Genomic DNA, 17,264 nt, shown 5'->3' with positions numbered 1-17,264 from the left:
CCGACAGCATCCCCTGCAGGGCTCGGACGCGGCCGGAGCTACTCACCGCCGCTGCACAGCTCGCCCGTGCCTGGCTTGACACGCGTAGGAGACGGCAAGCGGATGCCCAACACCATCACCCTAGGCAAATTTCCTCCCCTCCCACCCCAAGGGTTTTTCTGCGTGCAGTCCGTCTAGTTAGCTAGACATGCTTCAGTGGCTGTGACCCATCTATTCTGAGCAGCCTGCAGCTCTGAGCCATGCAACAAGAGCTTCGCCCCACACAGACCAGACAAGGGTCTCCTTGGGACTGGTACACTCCAAACAGTGCGCATTCTATACAGGCTCGACTGATTCAGAAGAATTTACTGATCATAGTACTTTTAAAAAGCACAGCATGACAAACTCCAAGCCTGAGGAGCAGGGGTCTACACACTAAGCACACCTATGGCAAAGCCTGGCTCACTTCCAGCCACACAGCAGGCATAGTTGGGGGAGGAAGGGGAAAAGGGATAGAAGGGGCTGCTGAGTGAAGCTGGCAAGTCTATGGAATAAACGAAGAGCTCTTTGTGCTGTACCCAAATTTCAGCTTTGGTGCATGTGGACAGACCTGGACAGTCACACAGACCTCCCTCCTGCTACTCACCTCCCACAACTCTGCTGGTCCCAGCAACAACTCCCCAACCCCCAGCACAGCAGCACTAAAAAATCCCAACTAGTACAGGAATTAGTCACAGCCTTTTTGAAGGCAAGCAGTTTTCTAAGTTTCACTGGACCAGGAAGTTGTTTTTTCTTTTAATAAATTACGAATATTTATATACTGCAACATGCAATAAGCAGCAGCTTGCGGCAGGAGTACCGCTGTTATGGAGTGGCTTCTGCTTCTAACATGGAAGTGTAGAATGTAGAACCCAAGAAGTGCACATGACAGAGCTAGTCAGAGGAGGTGGGGGGATCTGTAATATTTCCTCTCAAATAAAGCCTTTCCTTCTTTTCCCTTCTGCACAAGTGCTCAGAATAATGCAGTGTTTAGCTTGGATTCCAGTATTCAGCAGGGAACATCTCCTAGTTCTATAAGAGCCCAAACTTTTTTTTTTTATCTAGCCTACTTCCTTCAAGTCCAGGCTGTTGAGTCTAGAGTCGTACCCAAAACATTCTGAACAACAGATGAGATTATACCAGACATACAGAAGGAAGCTGATTCAACCATGGCCTGACTGATGGTCACCCACACACGAGTGTGCTAAGCCCTATTAACACAGTCTTTAGAACTGAAAAGCAGTCAGAAGCCATGGAGTAGAGCTTCAATTGAGATAGTGGGAATTTATGGTGGACAGATCAACACAGAAACAGGGAAACAAGACAACAGGTTAGATACATTAAAAAATAAAAAGAAGAAAAAGAAAACTTTTAAACTAATATTCTTGTTTCAGCCCCCACAGCTGCAAGATTTGAGTCTTTCACAAGACTGTTGCCAGGATCTCAGATTAGAACTGCTTTTATGACACTTGGCTTTAATTTCCTCAACTTCTTCCAATATTGCTTTGAGATTACTTTGGAATTAGCCCTTACGAGCATAAACAAACTTCTTTCTCAGCCATAAAGCAAATTTGGGCTTGTTGAGCAGGCAGAAAGGTGACCCTATGACTTCGATCAGAAGTACAAAGCAGAAGGACATGCAACCCTACATGAGAGAGCAGCACACAGGAAGAAGTAAAAATAAAGAAAGCTCTCCAGCAAAACTTCAGTTCTGAAAGTAACAATTCAAACCAATTCTCGACCTGTTGGTGCAGAACATTTTACCCCTGAATGTTTTACTTCTCTTGGTTTCTGTATAGAGTAAATCCTTTTGATTACTGTATCCCACGGGTTGCCTTCTTAAATGGCTAAAGAGCATTTCACAGTGCCTTCAGCACCATGAAAAATATATATATTATTGTTATTTTGTAAATAAAAGTAACAGAAAGAAGTGAATCTTCCTAGAAGCTGAAATTTGCTCACAGGTAAAAATCATTTTTCCCTCCTCCATGCTGGGAATGCTGTCAGTGCAAAGAATATTTCTTCCCTTTAAAAAGTGAGACAGACCCATACTGCAGCACTTCTATTCTGCCACGCATTCCATAAACCTCTTCAGCTGTCCATTTTGCAGCTGCAGCAGCCTAGCATTGAAATGGACTCTGTCACAATAGAAAATGCTTGGTGCACAATCTTTGCACGGTTTGTTTTATAGGGAGTGATATCATGTAAGTTGAACAAGCAAATGCTTTGCTTTCAACAGATAGCACATTGAGCTGGCAGGAATGTCTGCCCCAAGACACAACACACGGCAGACCCTGCCAACGCAGCTCTAACCCTTCCCACCTTGCTCACTTCCCCAGCACCCTTACCATGCTTTGGATTCAACTTCTACCCCCCACCTCTCATGCATTATTTCTTCTCTTGGCCTCATACAGCAACCTCAGGTATTTTTTGCCTTCAAGTTACACAAACTGCTTAAACACCCTTCTTGGTGTTAGCTGATGTCGAGAAATTGGAGAAGTTAACAACACAGAGGTCTGACTTCCTTAGTTAAATTGGTTTATCAGGAAAGTCATATCATCAACATGAATGATTTCAATATGGATCAGAAACTATTTAGTCTCTTCTTTTCAGACTATTATCTTGCAGTCCTGAGATGCAAGTCATGAACTGTGCCTTCAGTTAAAAAACACTGATATGTAGTACATGGAATCTGAAAAGAGGTTGAAACATGCTGCTCGATGGCTCAGAAACCTAATATCATTTTAACATTGTTATTACTGTTTGGTTTTTTTTTAGCTGGTTAGTATAAACTCATGGTCTTTGTTCTTCTCAGATGAGGTCCTTAACATTTCCCCTAACTTAGAGCAGTCTATCTAAGAAAGCATAACACCCTGCTTGCAGAACAACCAGTAACAAAGATTATGTCTTCTCACAGTGATACTGTACTATATCTCAGCACCTTTTGCAATGAAAATATTGTGCTACTATACTCTGGTATTAAAAAAAAATGTACTACAGGAACACAAGATCTCTAGCAAGAAGAAAACTAAGGGTAAACATTTTGCAGATGCATTTAACACACATGTGTAAACACACAGGTAGAACTTAATAGTGCAGTTACGATCCTGGCCCAGCAATCTTCTCAAGTCTCCAGGAAGTAAAGACATTTTTACATACATCAACAGCAAACAGGATCTCCATTTACATCACCTCCCAATAGACTAGATGGAAAAATAGAAACACCCACCCTACAAAACAGCACTAAACTTATATGGGAAAAACAGCATCCCATGCTGACCTGACTGCAGGAATAAATATGTAAGAGGTAATCAATTTAGCACAGTTATGCCAACAAGCAAGGAGTTCAGTAAAGCATCCTCAATGAAGCTATAGAAGCAATTACTGTGTCTGTATTTCAGTCAGTTTTCATTAGTGAGCACGTGTGATGAGCAAGCCAAAGTAGTGACAGAAATAAACAACTTAGTTTCATGTTACTGAAGGATTATTTTAAGTAATGGATCACCAAAGAGAACTGCTAAAATGCCTTAACTTCATCCAAGGGAGTCACTGGGTCAAGACTGCTGACATCAAGACTTGGGAAGTGCTCTGCTCAGTTCTAAGGGACTGTGCAAATCATGCATATCTCACCTTTTCACATGCATGCCCCTCTAGGGTGCCTTCTATCAAGTCTCACTAGCAGCTCTTGCTGCACTTCAGCTTCAATATACAAGTTATTTCTCAGTACTGCAAATTAGGTCTTAATACCTCCATCACAGGATGCAGAATTAAACTAGCAGCGAGAGGGGAAAAAAATAAAAAAATTAAAAAAAAAATAGCAGAGATGAAATTCCACTAGAATTTGCTGGTTACTTACTAGCCTGGACCTCTTCCATCTGTGAAAACAGCAAAAAAGACAAACTAGCAAAACCATATGGATTTAAATGGAACAGACTGCAGAGAGTCTTCACTAGCACCCCTAGCAGGCCAGCTAGGAACTTAGAGCATCAGAGACTTCAGGGATGAGCACAAATTTTGCAGCACTGTAACACAGCAATGAGAGCTCAAGCAAACACAGCTACAGCTCCCTGCTCCAGCCAGAGATCTGATGGAATTATTCAATGCTGACAGCTGCTCCACATCTACTGCGCTTCACTCTGTTTTGGGAGCTGTCAGAATCACACAGTTAAGTTCTTCACATTCCAACAAGAGATTCAAGTGAGAGATGCTCCAGCAACAGGTTCAGTACTGCAGGAATACATGTCAGTGCAATATCACCCTTTTCAATTCTTCTGGACACATCTAGAGGTACTACAGACAATCCTGTGTCTCAGGCAGTCACACTTACTCTAAAATACCACAGATTTAATTTCAGTTTAATTTCAATAGTAAAGAAAAATAAGGCTTCCGTCTTCTAAGCTCAAAAGCCCTGGTTTACCACTCCACTGATGTCCTTCTGATCAGACATTGATGGAGACCTCAGTGTTATCCATTACACCAGTGCCCCTCTAGCATCTGCCCATTCCTCCCATTCACAAGTTGGTTTTAAGATCATTTGATTGACCCAGAGGACTTCTGTTACATACTTTATGTCTTCCCAGGTGCTTGATAAAGATATTTGAACAGAAGCACCTACAATTAGCTCTCAGGTTCCTTTCTTGCACAGATTGGATGGGTTCATATACTCAAATGAGGCAGCCTACCTGAATACATGGCCATGAATACAAGGCTGTTGCACTTATCTCTGCATGTCTCCTTCAGTTTTGTGAGCATACTCTGAATCCTAATTCATGTCTGATGAGCTGCATACTCAGTTATTAATTCCAGAACTTTGATATAAGGTAAATGGAGTGGCAAGTGACCTCATTCTCTAGTTAAGCAGCCATAAACACACACACAAAAAAACCTTTTTTGTTTTCGTTACAGTCATTGAATTCCACTTCACCCAAACCCATCTTGCCCACCCAAGCCCCTTTATCCATCTGAATAGAACCACGCACTAAACAGATGTTGAGGAACATATGCAAGAGAAGATGAAGCAGTTACTGCAATTAGTGTGGGCTTATTTGCGCTTGGTGGTGGCTTTCTTTGTTGTGTGTTTTTAATATATGCTTGTTGTTTGCTGGGGGAGTCGTGTTTGTTTTCCTAGCCCATCTACAGAACTACAAATGCATGGCATGAAGGTCCAAACAGCAGCACATTGCCACGCTAACATGACAATGGAGCTCAAAAAGGCAGAGGAGAATAATGTGTTCCAGACTGCTAAGCCATTCCTTGCACAGAAAGCATGCTCAAGTCAGTCCTGTAACCAGGATATTTTGGCAAATGGTGATGTTAAGAAAACCCACTGTTACTGTCCCCTTCCAAAAAGATATCTCTGGCAATGGGAGCTTCAGGATTTTTTTACTGCAATTGCAATACGTTCCATTAACTTCTTCTCAAGCACCTACCTGGCAATTCACAGAAAAGAGACATGCCGCAAGTGATCTAAGCAGGGAACAGGATCCAGCCCAAGAAAAGCAATGAGCTAGGGGCCATGAGACTTGAATTTGAGTCCAAGTTTCTGCCAGCCAAGCAAATCTAGGCAATCCATGCTGCTATTCTGTGTCTTTCTTCCTCCTCCCCCACTTTTAACACATCTGTTTCAAGTTAAGCTCTCCAAGACAATGACTCTCTGTTGCTACAGTGCCCAACATGTTGTGCCTCTATTAGGAAGCAACAAAAACCTTATATGCCTAAGGTGGCTGTTCAGTAGCCCGGCCCAGTTCTTATAGATTCTGTCACAGTTATTTTCTGTTTTCTAATGTAGAGGAACAGGATGAAGTCACCCACTCACTGCAATGAAAGTGAAGCTAAGAAGAACTTAGACTGTGAAACTTATTTAGTCAGATAAGGAGATGCACCTAATGTCATTTCCAGTAGCTGTGCAAAGCACGAGTAAATAATGTCCCAATCACTACAGGGAGAAAGGCAACATATTTCTAAGAGCTTACAACACCTAATGTTTTTGTTTAAGTCAAGCAACATCCAAAATCTGTTAGTTAAATAACACTAAATCAAGAATATGCTTCATTTCAGTGAATGAGTTTCCATACTTCCATAGGTGCCATAGCTACCTACTCACTGTATGTGATCTTCAAGCAATAAAAGAACAATAACAACAAAAACTGAGTAAGGACATTGGGAAGATAAGAATTCAAGTTAGTTATGTACCAAATAGTGCATAACTCATCTGGAGTACTGAATACAGGCCTGGGGCCCCCAGTACAGGAAGAACATGGAGCTCTTAGAGTGGGTCCAGAGGAGGGTCACTAAGATGATGAGAGGAGCTGGAGCACCTCTCATATGAGGAAAGGTTGAGGGAACCGGGATTGTTTAGCTTAGAGGCTCTGGGGAGACCTTGTTGCAGCCTTCCAGTTCTTGAAGGGAAAGTTTAAACAGGAGGGGGAACAGCTGTTTCCAAGGGCGGATAGTGATAGGACAAGAGGGAATGGTTTTAAACTGAGAGAGGGGAGGTTTAGGTTAGAGAATCAGAGAAAGTTTTTCACCCAGAGGATGGTGATGCACTGGAACAGGTTGCCCAAGGAGGTTGCAGATGCCACATCCCTGGAGACATTCAAGGCCAGGCTGGATGTGGCTCTGGGCAGCCTGGTCTAGTTGTTGGCAGCCCTGCACACGACCGGGGGGTTGAAACTAGATGATCATTGTGGTCCTTTTCAACCCAGACCATACAATTCGATGATGTGATAACACCCAAACAGATGGGCCAAAGATTAATCTCTCCATCAGGAGAAAGCAGCTTTGAGACACAGAGCTGGAAGCACATTAGAATGTACCACAGCTGAAATGCACAGCATACTACAAAGGTGCTTATTAAAAGCCACAAAACAGAACACCACCAGTACCCCAGTGCCACCACTGGTGAGCATCACTCACCATATGGGAGAGCTTTACCATACAGACAGCTGCCCCTGGGGACGTGGAGGCCACTTTTAAGACTGAATGATAACCACATCCATACAGATGAGCTCAGCTAAGGAAATAAATAAATAAATAAATAAAATGGTGAACACTACAAAGGCCCAAATTAAACGACAAAGGAAATCTATAATATTGACCTCGTGGTTGCTTATTCTCATTTTGCCTGAAATTTCTGTATTCCATGACTGAGCAATGGCACCACAGTTGCATACACAGGACTGGGACACCTCCTGTCAAACTGCTCTTCACTGTTGCTGATTTAATTGTATTTTTAGGAATATTTTAAATCACCTTAACCATTGCTGCAGTGTTAAGGAAGCCGAAAGGGAAAATGCTTTTCACCACCTGAAAGCCTCTGTCTATACCAGGAAATATCTCCAAGAATGACAGTGTTAACGTGTCATCACCAGAATTGAGAAATACATGACTTGTAAAGAGAATAAGCTAGGAGAAAGGTAAGTTTGGCTTCAGATGATGAGGCAGCAAAGCAAAATCTACTACAAGTAGATAACATCTGGTTTTAGTAAAACAATTGCATTAATAAATTGCACCTTTGCTTAAAAATAGTAAAAATATAAAAATAATGAAACTATCATCACAGAGTAGAAAATCCACTTAGCAGAATGAGGGGGAAGAAAGAACTACTAGCATTCACGTCACCAGTAACAGACAACAGAAAAACTGTAACAGACTGTATAGTTGGCTTACTCTGCTTCTGCTTTTTAGTATTCAATTACAAACATGAGCCCCTAGTCTCATTTTGCAAGTATTTTGCAGGTCCCCCTTGAGGACCCAAGCTGAGAACTCAGTAACATAGTGAGGCTGCTTTCATGAATATTATTTTCAGATAGTGTCTCTACCCTTTATGGGTTGCATGTAAGCACTTATTCTATTTTATAGTGGCAGTTAAAACACCTTTCTCAACTACTTTCTGTGTCTGAGATTAAGCTTTGGGCTGAGCACGAGCTGAATGACATGGAGCTGGTCATAGATGAATTCAACCAACAAAGAGATGACATAGATAAAAACTATTTCATTTAACTTGTTTTTAAATGAAGTGTATCTTGAAGTATAATTGATTTTATTGTACATGCAGAATGGCCACAATTCAGTAATAAGCCATGCTTTTATACCCTATTCCATTTTAGTTGCAAAAATTTTTGGAAGAATCCATTTGCCTCTGGTGCTTTTACTTCACAGCTTTTCCATCAAATAAATTGGATTTCATTACACTGACAAGAGTAGGATGCAAAGACTCCAGTGGTTTTTGAGGCAGGGATTGGAGACATTTGTCAAGCTCAGAAAAACAAAATGATTTCAATATTGGACAAGAATTCTCACGAGATTTTCAGAAACACTGCAACGCCAAATTCGCTTTCATTCCTATTATATAGATGGAAACGTAAGTATGAGGAAAGGAGAGGTTTTAGTGACATGATAAAACATTCAAACTTCTCCTGTGGCCTACAGTATCACCAGGAATATTTTACTGTCTTATTTCTTGGCATTTCTTCACAGTCCTCCCTGCTTTCTCCCACTACAACATTATTCTCTGCTGAAATTACAAGTTTGCTGCATTGAAACCAAAGCACTTCCAGACCACAGACCATGGTTGCTACAACCCATGTACCTACAGCCTCTGCAAATGCATGAAAACCTTCCATGCCTGAACTGGTCCAGAAGAAATGTAGCTACATTTCTTACACAGACTTACTCCCCACTCCGGAAAATAAACATATTAAAGCATGACTAACATTTCTCCACTGGTAACAAACAGCATCATACACTGATTTCTGCATTCATGGAGGTACTTCTAACCAGACCTGGAAGGCCAAGTAGGAGGGTGATACTACTCCTCAAATATGGAAACCAAATCTGCAGCTCCGCATCCCTCTGTAGACCTTTAATGGCAGAGCAACGACGTGCACACAAGAGACTGCCCAACTCTGCAGGTCAACAAGGAGCAACTACTCCTGCCTTATTCAGACCACTTGAATTTACAGTTCAGCCAGAACTTCTTGTGACCTCACTTTCTACCAATATTTTACCATTTCTGCCTCCAGAAAGCCATTCAGTCACCAAGCAGAAAGGACAACCACTGAAAATGGGCTGAAGCCAAAGTTTGTGCTGATATCAATTGTTACCTAAAGTACAGTTATTTTCTATGTGTGCCACCCTTACAAGAGGACAGATCCAATTCTGAGATTTGAACAAGTCCTAATGCCTGGCAGTCCTGAAGCAAAATGACTACTTCATATCCTCCAGCATATTTCCAGCACTCTACCGAATGTTTCTGATCCTGGAAAACGACTTTCTTCCCCCAGAATCTCAAGCAAGGCCAGTTGTTTACCTCATCTAGACAGGTCACCACTGGTTAGCTTTCAGCAGCCAAGCACAAACATGTTTGACGATTATCTATATCATGCAAGCGATTCATTTTCCATTTCTGTGATAAAGCACTGAAGGCCTCATTAACTGAGAATACATACTGGTGACAGTTACAGCCTGAGGTGCTGAAAAGCCTCACGCTGGAGTTTCCCTTTCTGTCACAAACCTGACTAAGTTGTGCCAAGCTCCAGAAGGAAGCAAATCTCACAGGCCCAGAAGCTGTGCAAGTTCTTAATGTTGAAGGATATTTAAGTTAAGCCACATGCAAAAGCAGGGATATGCTTCTGTAAGAAAATAAAAATATACAACCTCATTTAACCTGAGATCTTTGTCTTGCACTGTGTCTCCACGCAACTGTGAGGTATTTTTTGCCATGCACCCTTCCAGCTCTGGTCTCTGCACCTCAGCTTTATCATGAGATGCAAAGCATTATCTGATCCCAGCTTCAGGTGTGTGTCAGTGAGTTAACCAGAGCAGAACTCTAGAGCACAACAGTGAGGACAGATAACAGCTCTTGCGTTCTTTGTGCAACTACAAAGACTCCACAGCCCATACTATGGTGAAATAAAGCAGACAGCAGCTGCTGGGGGGCTGTATCACTGCTAACATTTCCAGAAAATCAGTCTATGTTGTGTGTAAATTTTAAGTAACAAATTACTAAACTCTATATAGTTACAGAACCTTAAGGATTTACACATTTCTTTGAGGGATCAGAAATAGTATACTGATAAATCTTAGGATAATCAATGGCAAAACTTCCCTCAAACCCTTGTAATATATGTAGGGGACACATAAGCACCATGTTTTCTAAAACCTACTATCCATTCCTCACAGCAACAGCCTCAGTGCAGTAAATTAGTAGTGTGTATTAACAGCGACAAAACAGAAGCTGACACTTTAAGTGCTAAAAGGAGGTGAGCAAACACTTGATGTTTATAAATCTGCCTGGGAAAGTGGAAGACCATGAATGCAAGCTGTTTCAAGACATTGCTTGCTTATAAAAACAAAGGCTCTACATTCCTCCCAAATGTTACAGCCACCTCCTCAACAGAGGCCATGTACTTCGCGCTGAACTTTCAGAGAAAAGTAAACATAGAAAACTACTATAAACATGATCCTCATTTTTAAGACTGCTTCATTTTTCTGCTTTTTTAGTTCTTTGTCAAGAGGAAAAGAATTTTTCTTAACCACAAATATAGCACCCTTATCAATCTCCCAAGTAGAAGGTGGTGAAGTGCCTTCACCCTGAGGAACACAGATTCCTACAAGGAGAAGTTACCTTCTTAGTGGGAATACATCAGTAGCCTGATCCAGTAACAGACATCAAGGAGTTACTTAGAGGTTATTTTTAGCAATGGATGAAAACTCTTCAAACTCCTGAAGAGAATTATCATTTTCCTTGAGGTTTCTTTTCCCTCTCTCTTCGAGGTGCTCTTGTCCAGCATAGCAGGCAGAAATTAGTTGACCAAACATGCTGACACTTGGCAGAAGTCACTGAACATTAAAGCAGCTTAGCAATATTGAATGGTAAGTTCTATTAAGTTGATCAATAGACAAGATTACTCTCTGCATGGCATAAATTCATCCATGTTACCACTCTGTTTTTCTTTGCTATTCCATTTCAATCCACATTTGATGGAAAATTATAGTTAATATGATTCCTACCAAAAATATAACAGCATGAAGTCCCTTAGCAAAAAGAAGAGGACATAACCCATGCTATACCAAAATGAAATTGAACATTTCTTGCAGTCTCTAAAATACACTCTAGCAGAGAAACTAGTCCAGAAGATGGAAAAAGTCTCAGCAACTTAGTGAAAAAAATAAATATCATCTCACACAAGAACTGTATTAACAGTTGAATACAATGCAGCCCCTGTCCAACTGCAATGTGTTTGCTGAAGAGTGCTAAGCATAAAGATAAAGCAAAACACAGGCAACATACTCCAGTCAACATTAAGCTATTTCATCAGCAGAGGAAGTCTTTACCACAGAGCTTGCTTTAGAGGAAAATAAAGAAATTTGGGATATTTGGTGAAGATGAGACAGTCTCTAATAAACACAACCAGAAGAACTGTCACCCAGCAGGTAGAAAAGTTGCAATTAAGTAAAACCTTGTTCTAACATCTGTTTTGTTCAACACAAAGCTCAAATATTCACCATGTCTATTGTGCTTGCTGAGCAATGGACAGCCTAGCTTAAAAGGCATGGAACTACTTATTCAATAAAACAGAGCTGGTTGTCTGCCACACACATCTCACTGGGAGACATAGTTGCCTTGCCAAAAAATAGTGTTTCTTCAGAAGCCTGCTAGAGTGGCCCCTTGAAGTACACCAGTTTATCTGATTGAGCACCAGCCATCATTCCAATTGGTACAAAAAAATACAGCAATCCCAATAGCAGAGCAAGGCTGTTTTCAAATTACTTCTTCTCATTATTTCCAAGATTATTAGTCCAACTTCCTTCAATTTACATACATACACACGGTGACTGCTACCTTAGGGAATTAGGTGGTCTTTAAGGCCCCCTCCCATCTAAGCCAATCTATGAGTCTATGACTCTATGTTATCAAGGGCTCCAGTTATGATGCACCAAAGCACAAGTACAGAATTTAAGACAAAGTATGTGAAACACTGGTTCCTTGGAAAACAACCAGATGAGCCTGTGCTTGAAATGCTTGTCACTGATGCTTAATCTTCAGCTTTAATGGATCTCATGCCTAAGGAGGCTGTGGATGCCCCATCCCTGAAGGCATTCAAGGCCAGGCTGGATGTGGCTCTGGGCAGCCTTGTCTAGTGGTTGGCAACCCTGCACATAGCAGGGAGGTTGAAACTAGATCACTGCGGTCCTCTTCAACCCAGACCATTGTAAGATACGATTCTATGACAATACACCAGAGGTGTTCCAGTAATCCTAGAAAAATAGCCACGGAGGAAACACCCCAACAGAGATGTCTGTGAGTTTAAGCTGTATTTAAGAAACATCCTCCTTTCTGTGTACACTGTTACAAGAGCTGCTGCTGCCTAAGGAGGAAGAGGGAGCACAGCAAGTGCTCCAGGCAGCAGGGCTAAGCAGACCCTACAAGAACCACTAAACTTCTAGAATCACTCAAACAACATTGCACCTTTTGATTGTTACCTTCTGCTATCAACAACAGTCACCACAGAACAGTAGTTAGGGCAGCAAATCCCTTAGGAGCCTTGTCATCAAGGACTCAGGTTAGGGCTGACACATGAGCAAGCACATGGGATAGTGGAGGCCTCAGCAGTTAGATCTCTTTCACACACTGCACTGCCGCTCAGCCAGACTCCAGAGAGATGACTTTGGGCTCTTCCGCTTACCTCACTCTCCTCTATTAACATTAACTTGTCTGTGCTGCTTAACTATCACTGGCACAGAGAACTGGATGTAGGCACATAATGAATAAGCCTAACTAAATCAGCTCAGTTTCTTACCAAACCATTTCAGCAGACATGAGATTGAACTCCGGGAGGCTGATTATAAAACCTCCAGGGCAATACTAATTCAACTTTGATAGCCAGAACATCGCTGGAATTAGAGTAGTATTTCATCTCTGAAAAGAGTTGTTCATTGTTTTGTACAGTGATCTCATCTCAGGATCCATCATTTGCTTGTTCAGTTGTTTTTCTTTTTACTGTCATATCTGGAGCTTAGGTCATAAGTTATGATAGAAAGGGTAGTCTGACTTGCCAAACTAGACTGACTCATGAGTAAGAAACATGAGTTAAATACAGCTCAGTAGCAGCTACTTAAGTTCACCAGAGAGGTAAGGGAGCAGAAAAGACTCATCGCCCTCCCTGCAGATCAGGCTCTCCTTTGCAGATGCTTGGACTCCCCAGCAGGTGGTACACAGTTGACCATCCTCCAGCATGAATTCAAGCAGCCTCTACTTAACTTCCTTCCCAGCTAAGTTCTTCAACAAACTTGTCTTTCAGACATAAAAGATCTGCACTAATTAAGACATCCAGGTAAGATCCAACAAAGAGGATTACATGGATAAAGAGAAGAGTATAGAATACCAAGGGTTACAAGTCAAGCTGACAACAGGCACAAAGGTGATATTACAGCCCCCCAGAACCTCCTCCTGTGCCACCTCACCATTCAACCCAGTGGTAAAGAAGTGGTATTTCTCCTCAGGAACATTTCAGAGACATAACAGAAAGGTAAGAGCAAATAGATCATTGAAGCAGAACTACCAAAGATTTGGCAATATATCGAGTAGAAGATGTTACGTGACTGCCTTAAGTCACTTTTAAACAGTACTTGAGCTGTTTACTGCTAACTCTACAAGCAGCCTGCTTAGTTTTTTTAGTCAGGGCAGGCCACCCACATCTGATGTAGTGAAAGTGTATGTGTGCAAGAATCCCCTAAAAGCAGTGCAACCATTTTAAATCATCTGACCTTTACCACGCAAAAACTCTCCTTTCATTCCATGTTTATAAGGAGAAAGGTAAACTAAAATAGTTTTAGTTCCATGTGATTTTTAAACCATGAGAGACACACAAGTAACAGTGTCGGGATCAATAAACACGGAAATAAGTAAAAATCAGAATTTCTTCTAAAACACATCAATAGTCCAGTATTTGTTTTAGTTACAGGCTCACAGGGAAATATCAATACCAAAACATCTGCATGCCACATACACACCTAATTGGTTTCATTCTGTTCAAGGAGCCCAGAGATACATTAAGGAAAAGCACAATACCAAAGAACCCAAGCTGATCTTTATAGGCAGGGCTGGACACCATAGGCATAGAACTGCCACATTTATGCGACATGAAAACGCGCGTTTTGCCTTTCTTTCCCTTTTGGCAGGGTTAGAATGGAGACCAGCAGCAACTACATTTCACCTGTTTTTTTTTTTTTCCTCCAAACCTACAACTTATTCATGGCAAAATATTCGCAGGCCATCTATTAGGTTTCAGAACAGAAAGAGCAGAGAAATAGCCTAGAGCAGCAAGAACAGCAACAAACAAACCTACAGAAACCAGCAGAAAATGCTCAGCAGGTTTAAGTTAGTTTTAGAAACCATAGCTTGGACTTCAGCAATTTGATTTATGCTTTCAACTTCTTGCTGATATGGGGTTCTGATTCCCCATGGCTCAAAGTAAATCAAAGGCACTCAGGTGAGAATAAGCTCTGACATAAAACAAGCACACTATTCTTTATATATGCACCATTGAAAGCAACTTAACTCATCTGGAGACAACGAGCGTGCGAAATTAGCAATGCTTCTGAACAATTATTTGCAACACTGATATTCCCACACTTCTTACTTGAATGCAGAACTCAAGTGAGACAAGGGAACTGAAAGGCAATGGGATCAAAGCCTTTCCACCAGATGTGGAGATGCCTCTATGACAAGGGCAGTGGAGTGAATCACAGGAGAATTGAGCTCTGCTGTGGCCACTGTTCTATTTACAGAACAAATGTAAAGGAAATCAGTCTTGCACTTCATAAGAGGCACAAAACCAACTACTAAGGACTACCTCCAGATTAATTACCAGCCAAGACATTTCCTTTCCTGAAGCAAGAGTTCAGATTGCTACCATCAGGAAGCAGGAAACTTGACTAAAGATTAAATAAATAAATAAATAAATAACACATTGTAAGATCGCACTGAATATTAGACTTGAGAATGAATGACACAGATAGTACTTTTCATACAGTCAGTTAAATCACAGACAAAGCAAGGACCACAACACAACTTCACCATAGAATGCTTTTCTTTCACAAAAGCAACTCAGTTTCATATCTTCAATTTTCTGCTCTCAGTCCAGTGACTGAGAACAGTAATCCAGCAGTGGTACTTGGATATGTAACAACTTCAGAGCTCTGCATATTTAGGTCCTGCCTCAGTTGATATCTACAACTGTTCCATGCTGTTAATAATGATTCTGACAAAGCACGCTGCATCACCACAAAGTTGAGTCCAAGTGTTCTGTTGCACAACAGACCCAAGAAAGGTACGGCTAGAACTGTTCCAGAAGGAGGAGACAGAGAGGCCAGACCAAAGTGGAGAGTCAAAAATACCTTGTTTCACACTTAATTGATGACCAACAGTGAGAGCTAACAAGAAAGATGAAAAAATACCAAAGATTACTTTTGCTTCAGAAATACTCAAACACTTCCCCTGTAAATCATACTCAAACTTTGTAACAAACAAAATCATATCCCAGACAAAAATCAGGCAACAGAAAACGCTATATAAGCACTGATTAAAAATCCATCCACCATGTGACTGTGGTAAAAGGCCACCTTGCCTCTTTTATATGGAGACTCTGAGCACCTAGATGTTATCATGTGCTCACCTGTTAGGTTTTTGTTGTTTTTGTTTTATAACCTGATAATGACTCCATGCATGCTAACAGCCACAAGCTTTCTGAGCGTGTAAAGCAACAACATCTACAAGCATCTTCTGCTCATGGAAATCCAGCATACAATCCTTGTGCACCATCAGGTTTCCATCTTTTTTTTTTTTTTCCTTCCCCAGTCTTTATAATAAAATACTGCAGAAATGGGAGGTGCTGCTGCTTTGCATATACTTTCATTACTTTTCAAGCAGAGACAGTTGCAGCCTAATTATATTAGATCTCAAGTAGCTAAGAAACAAAAACGCCCAACGCCCCCTAGAACTCTCCCCAAGTAGTTCAAGAGCTAATAGGCAATCAACAATGAACTCAATGTGCATGCAGGGAAGTAAAGCAGCATCACAGTGACTACATTCTTAAACTATTTTCAAAGTTTATTTTGCATAAGTGGTCAATATCATTCTTCAAAGCTGCTACCATGCAAAAGGTTTTAAGAGGCCAAGAAAAACACTACTTGCCACTATTTCTTTCTGTGGTTCACTTGATTTGCTTATCTACCTCCATAACCTCACACTGCAGGTTTCCTAAAACTAATAGTAAAACCACATGTGAACTGTGGAGAATTAAGCTAGATGTAAAAGCATGTTCATCAGCAACGGAATTTGGTTTTCCATACTAATAACACTTCTGCTATTATTTCACAATATTGAGTCTAAGCTCTTTTACTGAGAAGCAAAACAGCTCAATTCATATCTGATGCAAGAAAGATGATAGTCTACAATTTATTACCTGCAAGTGCCCAATTGGACAGTAAGGCTTTCAAAAGAAGTATGGCAAGCCATAACCTCAAATTATCTGTCTGGATAGCACGGGGAAGACAGATGACTGATTGCCTCCATACATCCTATAGGTCATCACTAGGGCAGTTATTGTCTGGCTATACTGTCATGTCAGCTCTGGATAAACAGATCACATCAGTGCTCAGCACTACTCAACCCATCTGTTTCAAAAACAGCCATCCAGACACATCAGAATCTTCTGTAGTTTTCCGAGTTCTATTTTTATGTGCCATGCACTCAGAGTCATTTGGATGTTCACCAAGGGATTTAATGTTTAGGTCAGCCATAGATTACAAGAGCTGAGAAAAAAAAAATGCTTTTTAAGATGCATGCTTAACACAGCACGCACTTGGAAGCCACCAGAGTTAAACCTGCTCCAGACCTTGCCAGCTGCTCTCTGCTTTTCTGAAATAACCAGGGAAAGGAGCTCATAACAACGCATGTCCCAGCTCCCAGAATGTCAAACATCCACACCTCAACAACAGATGCTCAGTACAACATTGGAGCTTCCCATACGAGCAAACTTTCATTTGTTCCCAGTCATCATCCCCAGTGACCCCCTGCAGTCCTGAGGTCAAAAACTAAGGAAAAATATGCACTCAGCATCCCTGACAAAACACAGTTTTACTTGATGCAGTGGAATTATCTGACAAGCTGAAAACAAAAGCAGAAACATTAAAAGCTGGAAATATTTGGATAATTGTACACTCACAACATAACCAAAACA

The 17,264-nt window shown here is 41.2% G+C and overlaps 1 protein-coding gene across 1 annotated transcript in view; it reads right to left on the bottom strand.

Annotated features, from left to right (window-relative positions):
* ARHGAP24 (Rho GTPase activating protein 24) overlaps window positions 1-17,264 on the bottom strand; it is a 196,473-nt gene that overhangs the window by 150,343 nt on the left and 28,866 nt on the right. The window lies entirely within an intron of this gene.

The sequence above is a fragment of the Excalfactoria chinensis genome, chromosome 4 (assembly GCF_039878825.1).
Source record: "Excalfactoria chinensis isolate bCotChi1 chromosome 4, bCotChi1.hap2, whole genome shotgun sequence".
NCBI classification, from domain to species: domain Eukaryota; kingdom Metazoa; phylum Chordata; class Aves; order Galliformes; family Phasianidae; genus Excalfactoria; species Excalfactoria chinensis.
The sequence above is the reverse complement of the archived record's forward strand: the minus strand, read 5'-3'. Positions and strand labels throughout refer to the sequence as shown.